This window comes from Acipenser ruthenus, chromosome 6 (assembly GCF_902713425.1).
Source record: "Acipenser ruthenus chromosome 6, fAciRut3.2 maternal haplotype, whole genome shotgun sequence".
NCBI classification, from domain to species: Eukaryota; Metazoa; Chordata; class Actinopteri; order Acipenseriformes; family Acipenseridae; genus Acipenser; species Acipenser ruthenus.
The window spans coordinates 11364323-11378589 of record NC_081194.1 but is presented as its reverse complement, the minus strand read 5'-3'; positions in this window follow the sequence as shown (position 1 = coordinate 11378589).

Below are 14267 nucleotides of genomic sequence, written 5' to 3'. Positions count from 1 at the left end.
ATGACCCCTCTGCCATTTTTCATCTGGTGCTAAAGAAAGAAACAAATTATGGAGGTGGAATACTCCAGACTGTAGAGAACAAATGACACTAGAAAAACTTTGCAGAAAAATGCATTATTCAGGCGTCAAATTCTTGCAAACTGCTCTGAAATGCCATTTTTTATAGGTTGACACTGATGGACTATCTTTATTTTTAGATCTCCCGCTCTATGCGGCCACCAACGTTAAAAGGGCTCTGTCCAACTTTTGTGTGGCTTCTGCTTTGATTTAGATTACCGTTGACAAGGGTCAGCCAACAGCAGGGCTGGCGGTCATGCTGCTCTGTCCACTACACTGTTTCCCTGTCTTAGGGCTCTAAGGAATTATGAACTTTCTCTAGCACTATTATATTGTTGATGGTAACCATTTCTAATGGACTGTGCTTACATATGTTGTAGGAAAAAAAAAATATATATATATATATATATATATATATATATATATATATATATATATATATATATATAATTCCAGGCCAGTAATACATCTTCTTTCCATGCTGCAAACAGGGCCCCATTTAACAAGAACGGTCAGATCTATCTTGATCCAACCTACACCCCATACATCACACAGCTGCACTACTGATGTGCCAACAGGAAGCAGAAGTACAGTGAAAAAGCTGTCTGAAAAGAAAAATAATTGGGTGCTCGCTTACATTGAGATCCAGTGTCGTGACTCTTTATTCACAGTGCGTATGTCACAGACAGGTATCCTTTCTTGCAGGTAGATATAAAAGGTAGCACTTGGCACAACATTTTTATTACTGATACATATGCCTGACAGGAAATCTCGTTGACTTATCTTCCAAACTAGAAAAATAATTTATGTAAGATTTAGCAGAACGGGGAGGGGCACCCTTAATGTCAAATATGCAGTAAACTGGCCAGATAATTAATAAAACAACCACAATATATACAAGGAGCAGATTATCCTTTGGTAATCTAATTGTAATTTTTTTTCAGTCAACTTTACTATAGTAATACAGAAGCTAAATAGCAAAGTGCTTCAAATAACCATTCCAAATATACAGTTCAAGCCACCAAAATACACAACTCACTATAGTGTCATAGTTATAGGGCAGCAGTGTGGGGTAGTGGTCAGGGCTCTGGACTCTTGACCGGCGGGTTGTGGGTTCAATCCCAGATGGGGGACACTGCTGCTGTACCCTTGAGCAAGGTACTTTACCTAGATTGCTCCAGTAAAAACCCAACTGTATAAATGGGTAATTGTATGTAAAAATAATGTGTAAAAAAATAAGGTAATTGTATGTAAAAATAATGTGATATCTTGTAACAATTGTAAGTCGCCCTGGATAACGGCGTCTGCTAAGAAATAAATAATAATAATAATAATAGTTGTGGTCCATAGTAAAACAAGTGCCTTCTATGTAGGCCATTATATGATAAGTGGAATCTCTCTGCAACTCTATTTCATAAGGACTTTAAACCCTGGTGTTTTGTGATAATAGTTTCAGTAAATGTAACAAAATGTAACAAACGCTCCTATTTAAAGAACATTATACAGCCTACTTTTCAATGTCTGCTTCTGCTGAAGTCACTCTGAGTGGAAGCAGCTCATACTGCAACTGACTTTTTTTTTAATAAAATCCGGGCCCTTAGAAAAGGAAATCTTATAACTAGATACCTCATTAAGTGTACAGTACTAGGAGACAATCACTGTGCTCGCTAGTCTAAAACCTTGACTCTGTCTTTGAATTTATCCTTTGTTTCAGACAACTTGTCTCTCCTCATATCCTTGATACACCATGTAATTATCGCTTTGGTACTGTATATAAATACATGAAAAGTGTGAGATGTGCGTGCTACAGAGGCTTTAAGAAGCCATACACACATTTTACATCACAAATGGAAAAACTAGTATTAATTCCATTGTTATATTATTTTAAATTGCATTCATGAAATTTAGCTTTTTCTTAATCAAGTAAAACTTTTTAATTTTTTACAAAATCTATTCAAAAAATACGAAATGGAGATTACGATTCTCTGCCCCCCTTATATGCTGTCACGCATTACCCCTTGGTAAACGAATGCAGCGGCCTTTACAATCTGCGGCTGCTACATTGTTTCTCTTCCAGGTCAATACGTTCTTGCAACGGATTCACGCCTTCTTCCAGATTGACCGTCTTCCCAACCCAGGGAAAGAACTGTCAGGCCAGCCCGTCCAAAGAACTCTGTCCTCGCTGCTTAACGCCCTCACAGGTCGGGAGGGAGTTTTACAACCAAGATTCATTATATTTCTGTCACAAGTGATGAAACAAAAATTGAGCTATCTGGTCATGCTGAGACTCGTTACATTTGGAGAAAGTCTGGTGAGGCATACAAAGAAAAGAATACCATACCTACTGTCAAGCATAGAGGTGGTAATATCCTTCTATGGGGCTGTTTTTCCACTCATGGCACAGGAAATTTGGTTCCAATACTTGGTCAAATGGTTTCCATGGCATTGTCAGAAGGTACTTACCCTTTAATTTACAAACAGCACACATACTAAATAAAACATGACAGTAAATACAGTACAAATAAACAAACCACTCACATCATTCATTTGTAATATTTTAAAATAACAGAACATTCATTAAAATTAGTCTTTGTTTACTGAACCTTCTGGGATGAAGTAAATGTGCCCAAAGGCCTTTTCTCAAGAAGTGCTTTTGCATGTGTACAGTATTTAATTAAATATCTGTTTTAGATTTTGTTATGGTTCAGGTTTAAATCTAGTCCTATTTAGCAACAAGTGCAAGGGTAAAGACACATTTTCAGAATGGAATAACAAAACTTTAACAGACTAAAACTAGCAAGAATTGCAGATAAGTTAGTTTTATGCAATTGAAATGGTTTATTCCTTCGCGAACATTTGCATTATATCTTTCATATACTGTATAGCGCCGTGTATCTTTATTTTACCTGTTTCTGCAGAGCAAACCAATAAAATTATGAAATTGGTTTCCAGTGCAAAAGCCTGACGTTTGACTGAAACTGACACCAATGCACTTCTCCAGAGAGCATCTGTACAAAGAAGCAAGGAGTTATAGCGCTTTTGACTTCCTCTCATCTGCAGGGGTTCCGAATATGTAACAGCAGGGCACTACAGAACAATGCCTGTTTTTATTTATTTATTTATTTATTTTATTTACACATTTTGTGAATTATAACTAGGGCTTACATTTTTTGTTTTTTATTAATTACATTTTCGGGTGCTTTATTTTTTGCTATTTTTGAGGTTTATATAAGTCGTTTTTTGCTTGGCGTTCACTTTTTATATACTGTACGAAATTATTGTTTTTGGTTACTTTCCAAAATGCTTGGGTGTTTTTTGTTGTTGTTTTTTTTCACAATATGTATAGTAACTCGACAGTACTTGCATGCTTAAGTTGTGCTGTCTCCTTTGCTGTCCTCCACAACTAAATCCTTATGGTCACAGGTACATTCTTCTAGGATTTTTTTTTTACATTTCGCCACAGTTTCCAATGCTGTTTTAAATTCTCCCTATCTGTAATATAGATTTAAATCCTGTAAACAAGCCTTCTAATTGTAATCTTGTTGAAAAGTCAGGAAGGAGGGACAGTGTAGCTCAACTACACTTTTTTTTAAATGGGAAAGGGGTTTAGTAAACATGAATTGAGTAACTATTTTCAGTGTTTTTACGGTATTTATTGGCTATACACCAATTTCATTTTTTTTTATTGTATCGGGTGTTTTATCATTTTGTATAGTTTAAAAACGAAAATCAGAAGCCCTAATTATAACACATATCTCAACAACAAAAAAATTCCACAATACTGTCATTAAAAAAATAAACAAATAGTTATCCCCAAGAGGCTCACCTAGTAACGGCAGGGCCGCGTGGTGTGCAGGGTGAGTCATACTTACATGGAAGTGCAGGTTCTCTTCCTGGTTGTGTGAAGATGTTGGTCTTCACAGGGGTTAGGAGGCAAGATCGTCTAGGACTTTCTCATTATTGTGCTACTGTACTGGCGCGGTGAGCTCTGACAGACACTTGCAAGGATTTGTTCTCCCAAGGCTGGTAGGTTGCTGACATCCACTCTTGAGCTCCTGGGCGTAAAGAGGACATTGGCTTGGTCTTGGTCTTGACCTTCAGTTCTCCATTCACTTTTTATTAGGAATGGCTGTGGTAAGGAATGGTAAGTGGACATTCTAAATTAGGTGTACAATAATTGGGAAACATTTATAAAAAAAGAAAAAAGAAATATAGTCACCTTAGTTTGAAATTCAGACAGCATGTCTTCATCAGATCAGCTTCTACTGCAACAAATGACCCGTGATGTAATGTCAATGAGTTTTCATTGTTTTTCTCTTTTTTTTCTTTTTTTTACACTGATGAAAAGCTGGAATCTCTTGATTAGTGTGCTCATTATGTACTTGTGATTGGTTGTGTTATTCAGTCATCCATATTATTATTTCTTATTTAAATGTATCAGTTAATTCTTTATTAAGATATGCGACAAATCTAGAATTGTAAACTATGTTCCAGCTGCAGATGAAATTAAACAGTTCCCTAAGGGGGTATCACTTGCAGCAATCATAGGCAGATGAAATGAAAGACTTTCTACTCACAGATGCCTTCATTTAAAAATAGGAACAGCCATGGCTTAACCATGTTACAAATAACTTTGCAGTCCAACATTTTTTAAAATACCCACCAATGTAAGCTATTTTTTATACATATGGAACATTTGAAAAGCCCTCAGATACCAATACTATTATAATGTGTTGTGTTCTCCATATTTCTCTGTTCTCGTAGATTGTTATTTACTATGACATAATCTATGATGTAGTGTTTTTGAAGTTATAGATTTAGTTAATGAACAAGAACATTATCATTCAGGCCAATGCAAGGTTGGTATTTCCACAATTGCTATCAAATGATCTTAATGGATGAGCAGCAGCAAAAAAATATGAACCCAGAGGAAGTCCACAGAAAAGAACGACATGGTCTACAGATATAAAGCAATGAGACATTGCTAAGTGGATCATAAAGATTCACTGATGAGTTAAAATGTGAAGTCTCTGACAACAACCATTAGGGTGGATGGTCATTTGAAGATGAACAGTAGAGCTACTTTAAAATGAAAAAGAAAGCACAGACAAGTGATAAATAGTGGTAATTCTGTGTAGATTTGTGTTTGCATCTCTCAATTTTTGTGTTTGAGAATATTAATCATATCATATTAGTAGGGGACTTCTAATCACAAATATAATTCCACTGCCACAGTGAATGCCATGATGGCATTCTGGGTGGATAACTGGATGATGCCAGGTTTGACCTCATGGGGTGTAAAGTATAAAAATGAATGGGCTAGATTCTTAGAAATCAATGTTATTTTTTCAAATGGGATTGGATATTCATAGAGTGGGATCATTTCCCCTCAGCAGTGTCTTATGGGTCATTGCATGTTACTGGCTGACACTGATAACATCTCAGTCAATAGAAGAAGCAGATGATTGGTTATTGAAAGGAAAGAAGCCATTGAAAGGGAGGGTAGAATTTCACCCTCCAGGTGAAATGAAGCAGGAAGTGCATTTACGACATAACCTGTGGAGCAGAGGAGCTATAAAACTGAAACAGTTGAGAAACCATATCATTTCACAAATAAATGATATCATTATGTAATTATTCTATTTGGCACTGTATCTAGTGGAGATTTCATTACTGGTGTTAAGTAAAAATAGTGAGTATAAAATAGTGCTTCATTTTTCACTGTATAATGATCGTGGTACGTTATGTGGAATGCTGATTTGTCAAGCGCTTTAATATGTTAAGGAGGTACCTTGACCAGAGCATAGGGAGTGCCACTGACTCACAGCATGACCATATACACGATTTGATCTCCTTGTGCATTTGCAGTAGAACATGCTGATAGCAGGGTCACATCTCAGTTGGGCTCTTGTGATTAAATAATCTACAATGTTAAATGGGACAATAACTCTTCAGTTTCAGTGAACCGTACCAAACACAGTGAACTTCCACATTGAGTAATTTAGGAGAATATAAGAACAGAATGTTTTTTTTTTACAAACCAGAGGCGGCTATTCGGCCCATCTATGCTTGTGTGGTTCAATAGAGAACTGAATAGATATCCTGCTAGCATATTCATTTAATTATGAAAGAAATATAACACAAATAGCTACATATAAAATATGAGTGGCTTTAATAGGTTAGGGTTAGTTTTATGTTAAATCATACATTCAGAAGACACTGTTTCATTATCATTGATTGGTACTCACTTCCTTTGACAGAACATTTGCATATTGTACAATTAAGATGTTTTCTTTTCATTTCAATGATTAACTGCTAACCTAAAAAAAATACTCTGATATCTGAATCGCTGCACACCATAGACAAGCAATTAAATACCATTAGTTAACATGTTCAATCTCTATTGGCTCATTCCTGCCATAAGTGTACATCAAATAAGGATTCAAGAGATGTGTCATCGCTGGTAAGGCCGTGCCAAACCTGATTATTTAACAAGGATAATGGGGTCCCTAGAAGCCACATAAAACTTGAGGTTTGTTTTCTACTGTATTGAAAAACTTGGTGTGTTCATTTCTGGTTTTGCAAATTTACTAAGTTTATTTCTAATTTTGAAGTAAAAAGCTTTGACTCATTAAACATATTACATGTACTGGAGTATGTGTTACTGAAGACAAGATATAGTTCCAGATCCTGTCCAAAAGAAAATAACAACGTTTTATTATCTTTTCTCCAAAGTACTTTTGCTTTATTATATTTTCTCTTTGAGTATAGTGTACATAATAACTTATTTGGCATCAGTACAAACTGTAGAACATAAATATGATTTTCTTTTTTCAAAATATTTGTGAAAATCATCTGCACCACTCCCTAACATAAACTGTGCCCTGGCTGTGCTGTATAATTTCGTCCAATTTAAGCACTAGAGATTAAAATATAAAACTTTAGTTTAAACTATTATAAATGATATCATATTGTTAATGCATCTAAAATGTGTATTGCAAGATGTTATAAACAATATTAGACAGTTCTTAATGAGACTAACTGGGTATAGCAAAGAAAATGGAAAAACTATAAAGGCATTTATAAGAAACCTTACAATTACTTGATGAGATGAGACTCATTAGAATATTTTAAGACATACGGGTCTATTCCTAAAAATACTTGCCAGTTGTCCTAATCACATTTAGTTTAAAACTAATGGAAATCGTCTATATTGATATTCATGCAATGATCTGCACTAAGCAATTTATGATTATGATTAAAGAACAAAATCTGTCTCCTTTTGATGACATCATCAGCCCTATATATGTTCCCTGAGGGCCCTCGGTACTAGCTGTTGAAAACAAAGTCTAATGGAATATACCAATACAGAGGTACATGCAAGCACGTCAAGAGGCATTTTTAAGGCACATGAAAAATTGTTATTGACTGAAGAAGTTTGGAAAAATGAACATAAACTATTTGGCCCAAAACCTGTGTCTAGAAAGAAACGCTGTTACATTATCCAGGATATTTAAATAAATAAACAGGTATTTATTTAAAAATATACTTTCTTTGGTTGATTTTTTTAAACTATGCAAATAATTTATTTATTTGCTACCTTGTCTGATGGAACAGGTGCTGCTGCTGCTGGCACTACTGTGTCATGTTCTGTGGTTTTGGTCCCTTCTGATGACAATGTTGTGTAAGATACAACATACAATCGTGATGCAGCACACCTTGTTGGGCTTATACTGAAGTGCACTTCCTGACGTATCCAGGCAACAACAAGGTGGTCCAAGTTGGCATAACACTGATGTAGCAGTATGACAGTTTATACGGTATGACTATTCATTTTTCAAAATTTTCAGCAGTTTTAATCTCTGGGACAGCAAATTGTATTGCACAGCAGTCTAATAATAACATATTTGTAAAATGTTTTTGTATGGTTTATTTTATTGTCTTTTTGAGTGGAGGACCTTTTTTAAATGCTCAGATTACTTGTTTTGACAGTGGTGATCACTTTATATTTTTAAACAAGGCTGTCGTTAGTTTAGATTTGACTGCACCATTTTGCTGCTGTTCAGGTTTATGATTACCAGGTTGACATTCAGAACCGTTGAAAACGTTCTGCTAATGAGGTATTCTGTCATTAACCTTTATCTTAGTTTGTTTAAAATATTCCTTAATGTACAAATGTATTTGGGGCTTAACGACACATGTCAGTTGTCCTTTATAAATAGGAACATTAAATAAGCGACTATAGTCGAAATCCGATCATGTAACCCTTTATGAATAGACCCCATAATGTAGTAGGTGACAGTGAAATTGTATTGTAATAAATCATTAATATCTTTAAAAGCATATGTATAGACGTTTAAAACATGTTTTACTTAAAAGTCAGTTAAATTGAAACACAACTTTTTTTTCTTGGGGTACTGCTATACAGGGTATAATTAATGATAAAAGGTGGGGTTCTGGTATTAATTTTTTTTTTTACCATATTTTACCATCTTTGTAAAGCAAAATGTAGTATATAAATGTAGGCAGGTTTCTTATCATTTAATGGAATTTTAGCTTAGTCTATTAAAATTGAATTTTTGATTTCAAGAGGAATCACTGGAAAATAGTGGTTAAGTTCAGAGACGATCATCTTTTTAATGGTTTCAGTCCTTCCACATAGTGAAAGAGTAATTGGCTTCCATTTAGATAAGCTCTGTTTAAAACCCGGGATGATGGGTTCAGTGTTTTGTGACACCATTTTGTTATCAGGATACGTTTGACTTTAGAATGTTTGATATCCTGAGTGAGTGATTTCAGTAACTTTGTGTCGACTGTCTTTTCAGATATAACAGAATTCCACTTTTGATCCGCAAGCAAAGATGACCCCTAAAAATGTCTCAAAATGGATCTACTGCATCTTCCCACTCCACATAAAACAGCACATTAACAAATCAGCCTCCTTACGGCAATCATATAATGAAATAGTATTGGCTACACTTTAAAATAATGGTTGCAGATATATTATGAATTCCTGTGCATAACCTGATATTCCAGTGTTGTTCCACTTGAATTAATGATATATTTGTGGCCATTTTCTACACTTACAGGACATATAAATCATTATATGATAACTGAAAAAACATCTGTTATTCAGATGTTACTCCAATACAATCCTATTAAACTCCATGGAAAGTCATATGAATTTGCAGCCATTGTTTTAAAGTGTTACCCATGAATTAATCAATCACGGCTGAAATGTAACCACATTTAAAATCCAATGTTACCAAAGTTTGTTGCAGCTGTATTTATTTGTTTAATAATCTTAACAGTATTTAAAGTGCCAGTATACTGTAGTTTGTAGTTTGATCTAATTTAAATGTAATTACAGATGAGTAAGCATATTATTTACTGTTAACTACTTAACCATAAAACATTTATTCATCATTGTGACAGAGCGCGAATGAATCCTAGTCAACAATCTCTCTCCCGACCTGTGAGGGCACTGTATAACAGGAACAGTGTGTCCCAGACTGGATGGTTTGACAGTTCATTCCAGGGTCAGTCGGAAGTCGGCCATCCAAAAAGAGGGCGGATTCACAATACTAGAAGTCAGCGCCTTACTGCGGTAGGCGATGTGTCAGTCATGGATTGGAGGAGACGTGATTGCACTTGCTACCAAAAGGGGCGTGACTGAAGGTATATCAGGGAATGTGGCCGAGCAATCTGTTCCTTTTGTGATAGTTGTGAAAGACCTGTAAAGGACGATAAAAGCTTAATTGTCACCCTTATCTTTCATAGAAGACTAAATCTGGGAGCTGTCGCTATTCACCAGCATCAACCCCGGACTGCACTGCACTACTGTTACACTGTTACCGTATATATCACCACTTACACAAGGAGCACTCACTGTTCGGATTCGTTACCATGTCTGTGAATAGTGTGTGTTATTATTATTTTGGGACTGAACCCCGTGGTTTTGACTGGCTTTACACATCGCTGTGTACAGTCTTATTATTTAAAGCAACAAATAAAGCTTCATTTTCACCATTGGAACTTGTTGGCCTGTTGTTTCTAAGCACTGCCTCACCTCTATACCTGTGCACTACAAACCACTTTGCCACAATCATGAAAAAGCTCAAATGTATAAATTATCACCAGTACGAATAAATATTGTTGTTTTTGGTAATACTTTTCCTTCAGTGGGTGTGTGTAAAATATTTATTATGTGTTGTATTATTGGGCTGCTTTTGCCACAGTGATGATCTGGAGTTGGTGTAGCACACACTCCATAAGACAAGTGTTGCTCATTCCTCCATGAGGCAGGCAGAGGATTGCAGCCATAAATGTGATGCTCCAATCTGCCCAAGGAAGCTGACTGTAGTCTGTTCCAACACGCTCAATACCAGCTTAGTGGTTGGTTACATTATTATCATGAAAGGTGTCCTGTCTGTCTAGGTAAACATCAAGCAGTGTGGTGTGCACTTGCTTAGTAACAATATTCATGTACATGTTTTCAGTAAGCAAAAACTAAAAGTAAGAGTAAGAACTCCATCTACATTACAAATAATACAGATATGGTGAAAAGCTTTGCATCACCCTGTACAATTAACTAATTTTGCTTCATAAAGTCGAATGAAGGATGCTGAATAATGTTACGTTAAGATATTGAATTACATACCACTTAGTAGTTTGTCACATACTTAACATAAAAATGACAAATATTGAAAAATGTGATATTTTGAAATCTACTGTACTACTATTATGGCTTCCGGTAGACTTTTGCAGTATCATTTTGTAGTTTCTTTGATTACATGGTGTTAAAATTATGTTCATTTAGTTTAAAAAAAAAAAAAAAGATGTCTCAATCCTAAAATTCATTGCAAAACTTTTGACCATAGCTGTACAGTTCAACAGGACGTTAATGAGAAAGGCTGTACAATTTGAATAATTACGATTATCAATACCAGACAGTTAGAACTTGTGCAGGTCATCGACCAGGCTGGAACACCACATCTTTATTAATGGAAATGTACTTCATGTGAAGGAAGAACACTTATAAATATAGAGTGGTGTTCACTGTGTGTTAGGGTTTAAACCAAATTAATTTAATAGAGAAACACAATTAAACATATTCCCTATGCATATGCACAAGTTTAGTGACCCTGATTAGTACTAATCCTCATCCCATGAAAATGAGACGGCCGCATATTTATAATATATTGAAAATTGAAGGTTCTACATCAACAAGTCATGTACAGTATTCTGGATTTATAATTGCTTTGGATTTGAAAGTATAGACTAAGTCATGAATATATATCAGAAATTATGATAAAAATTAATACAATTTTTTTACTTTGTTAAGTAAATAATAAAAGGACCTCATTAAGTACAAAAAAAAATCTCATGATCTTGTCTTTTCACAGTTAGGTCGAGACAAATTAATTTACATAAGCAAATGGATCAAAAACTCATGGTGACTGTGACAGAGTAGATGGAATTCCTGCACTGAAATGTTCACCCCCCACCAGCAGAGGGAACAGGGGGAACCTGTCCATCCAGCAGGCTCTGGCAACTATGGGGTTAACATTCCGTAGGAGTCGGCCTGCTAGGAAGCTGGAGGAGGGGAACAAGGTACCAACCCCAGGTAATTGGATGAGGGGCAGAGCCAAGGTGTACGAAAGGGGCAGCCTCTCCACTGGTCAGGCCAATGTTCAAGGGACCGGGGAAGCGAAGCTACTAATATCCTTGATGGTACAGTAAACTCTTCTATTTACTATCTCCTGCAGAGTAACAAGGTAACGATTGCTTCAGAAGATGGCAGAGCAATAACTTTGGTGCAAACAAACAGAAATCTGTTTAAATACGCTTTTCTACATATGTGCTTTTCCTCCTGGGAATAGTCTTGTAAATAGTCATCTTTTTAAAGACTTTTTAAAGTACCCTTTTCTTTTGTGATTTGTTTTTTGTTGTTTTTTTGTAACTAAACATCCGTACACCATTTCACCTGAAATCCTGAATTCTGTAAGCCATTAAAAACCATGTACTGCACTTTTGAGAAGTTGGATAGAATGATGTCATAGAACAAGGCAATGCATGGGTGCTGAATTTGGCTGATAAAGCTCACAAAAGCCACATATATTTAAAACTAGACAATCTATAAGTAATCCATACCCAGTTTAAATATTGTGTTATTACTGTAACATATGCATGAATTTATGAAGAAAAAAAAATCCTATATTTAATATGTAAATCACAAGACACAAACATCATATTATTAATTTATAATACAGTATAATGTTATATCAGAAAACGACTGCACATTTTATGTTGCTTTCAAAACCAAATCATTGAAATAGTGAAAAAAGGAAATGGAGGCGCAAACCCTCTCCAGCTCTTGAAGGAACAGAAATATTAGCATAATGGCAATCATGTCAGTAATAAAATATGTACGCATTCAAGTGTGTACAGTATGCATGAATGAGATAATTAATATTCCACAAACCCTTGTGTCAATAGTCCTTATTACATTTATATAAATGAGAGAAGTTTTTCACTTGTTTTTTTTTTTTTATATCACTACAAAGCACATAGTTCATGTTGGCTGAGGGTATGGATTTGGTTTCTTTCACTAAACATGTGCAAACTACATTTTTGCCAGGGCCATTTTTATAGTAGGTTGTATGCAAATATGGTTAAAATGCACACCACAAAAGTTGATTGCTCAGCCGTCACTACCTGAAGTCATTTAAAATAATTCTTGAACAGGCAAACGTATTAACATTTGGCATTGCTAAAAACAAAAATCATTGCATTCAGATCACTAAAATGGCACAGTATTCAGTCATCGTAAGTATGTGAACAGATATATCAGCTTTTGTTTGTACTTGTGTTTTTATCTTCAAAGTACATGTACACTGCACGTTATAAAAGGAAAATATAACTCTCATGCCTTTGAACATAGATTATAACTATTTTACCGTGACAGAGTACTGCATTCATTCATTATCGATTGAAAATGATATTGTCTAATTTGTAACCAATCTATTGCTTTTATAATGCAACCTTTCATGTATTTTGTTTGTGATTGCAACCGGAATACGTTGTACATTTATAATTGATCTCAAAAAGCCCCAACTACAATTCTGCTTTAGAAAGTGGAAACGAAAAACTTCTTAGTATTTAGTGTGGCAGCAGTGTGGAGTAGTGGTTAGGACTCTTGACCGGAGGGTTGTGGGTTCAATCCACAGTGGGGGACACTGCTGTTGTACCCTTGAGCAAGGTACTTTACCTAGATTGCTCCAGTAAAAACCCAACTGTATAAATGGGTAATTGTATGTAAAAATAATGTGATATCTGTATAATGTGAAATAATGTATAATGTGATATCTTGTAACAATTGTAAGTCGCCCTGGATAAGGGTGTCTGCTAAGAAATAAATAATAATAATTAGTATTAAAAACACCAGTAGATGGCAGCAAAATGCCAATGTGCCATTCAAAATTAGCACCCTATTTTTTTTCCCCCCTTTACGTTCTAAAAGTTAATTGATTTCTTGTACACCGACATTTATCTTTGATTTACACCTGAAGTGACTATAATTGTCAAAGTAATTCACCTGTGTACACCATTTCATGAAGTTAATCACCATCATTAACTCCTGTCCCGTGTGAAGCAGGGATTTCCAATGTAAACAAAGCAAGGCAGTATGAACTAGTATGAGCGGCAATAGATACGAATCATTTTAGAATGCCACCACCAAGCATATTGAATACAATCACAAGTATCTTATCTTTTTAACCTAAATTACAGAGTATTCTTACTTTCTCAGCACATCTGTTATTGTTTACAACTTTGATTGGTAGACACGGCACCATGAACCAGTACAACAAATGAAAAATGTAAATAACGAGAGAGACGGAACCAGTGACTGACTAGGAATTCACTTTTTCACAAAATAAACGATTATAAATATAATACATGTGGTTTTATTTACTATGCTCGGCGGTGGCATTCTGTACATGTATTTATAAATATATATATATATATATATATATATATATATATATATATATATATATATATAGGCTGTAAGAAAGTCATGGGCCGTGAATTTGTTGCAGAAACTTTTAACACAGACCACAACTTTGAATAGCTGCTGCAACTTTTAATGTGACTACAATGTTTCTATTTTTCATATGTAATTTCGTTGCAAAATAATGCTAAAAAAT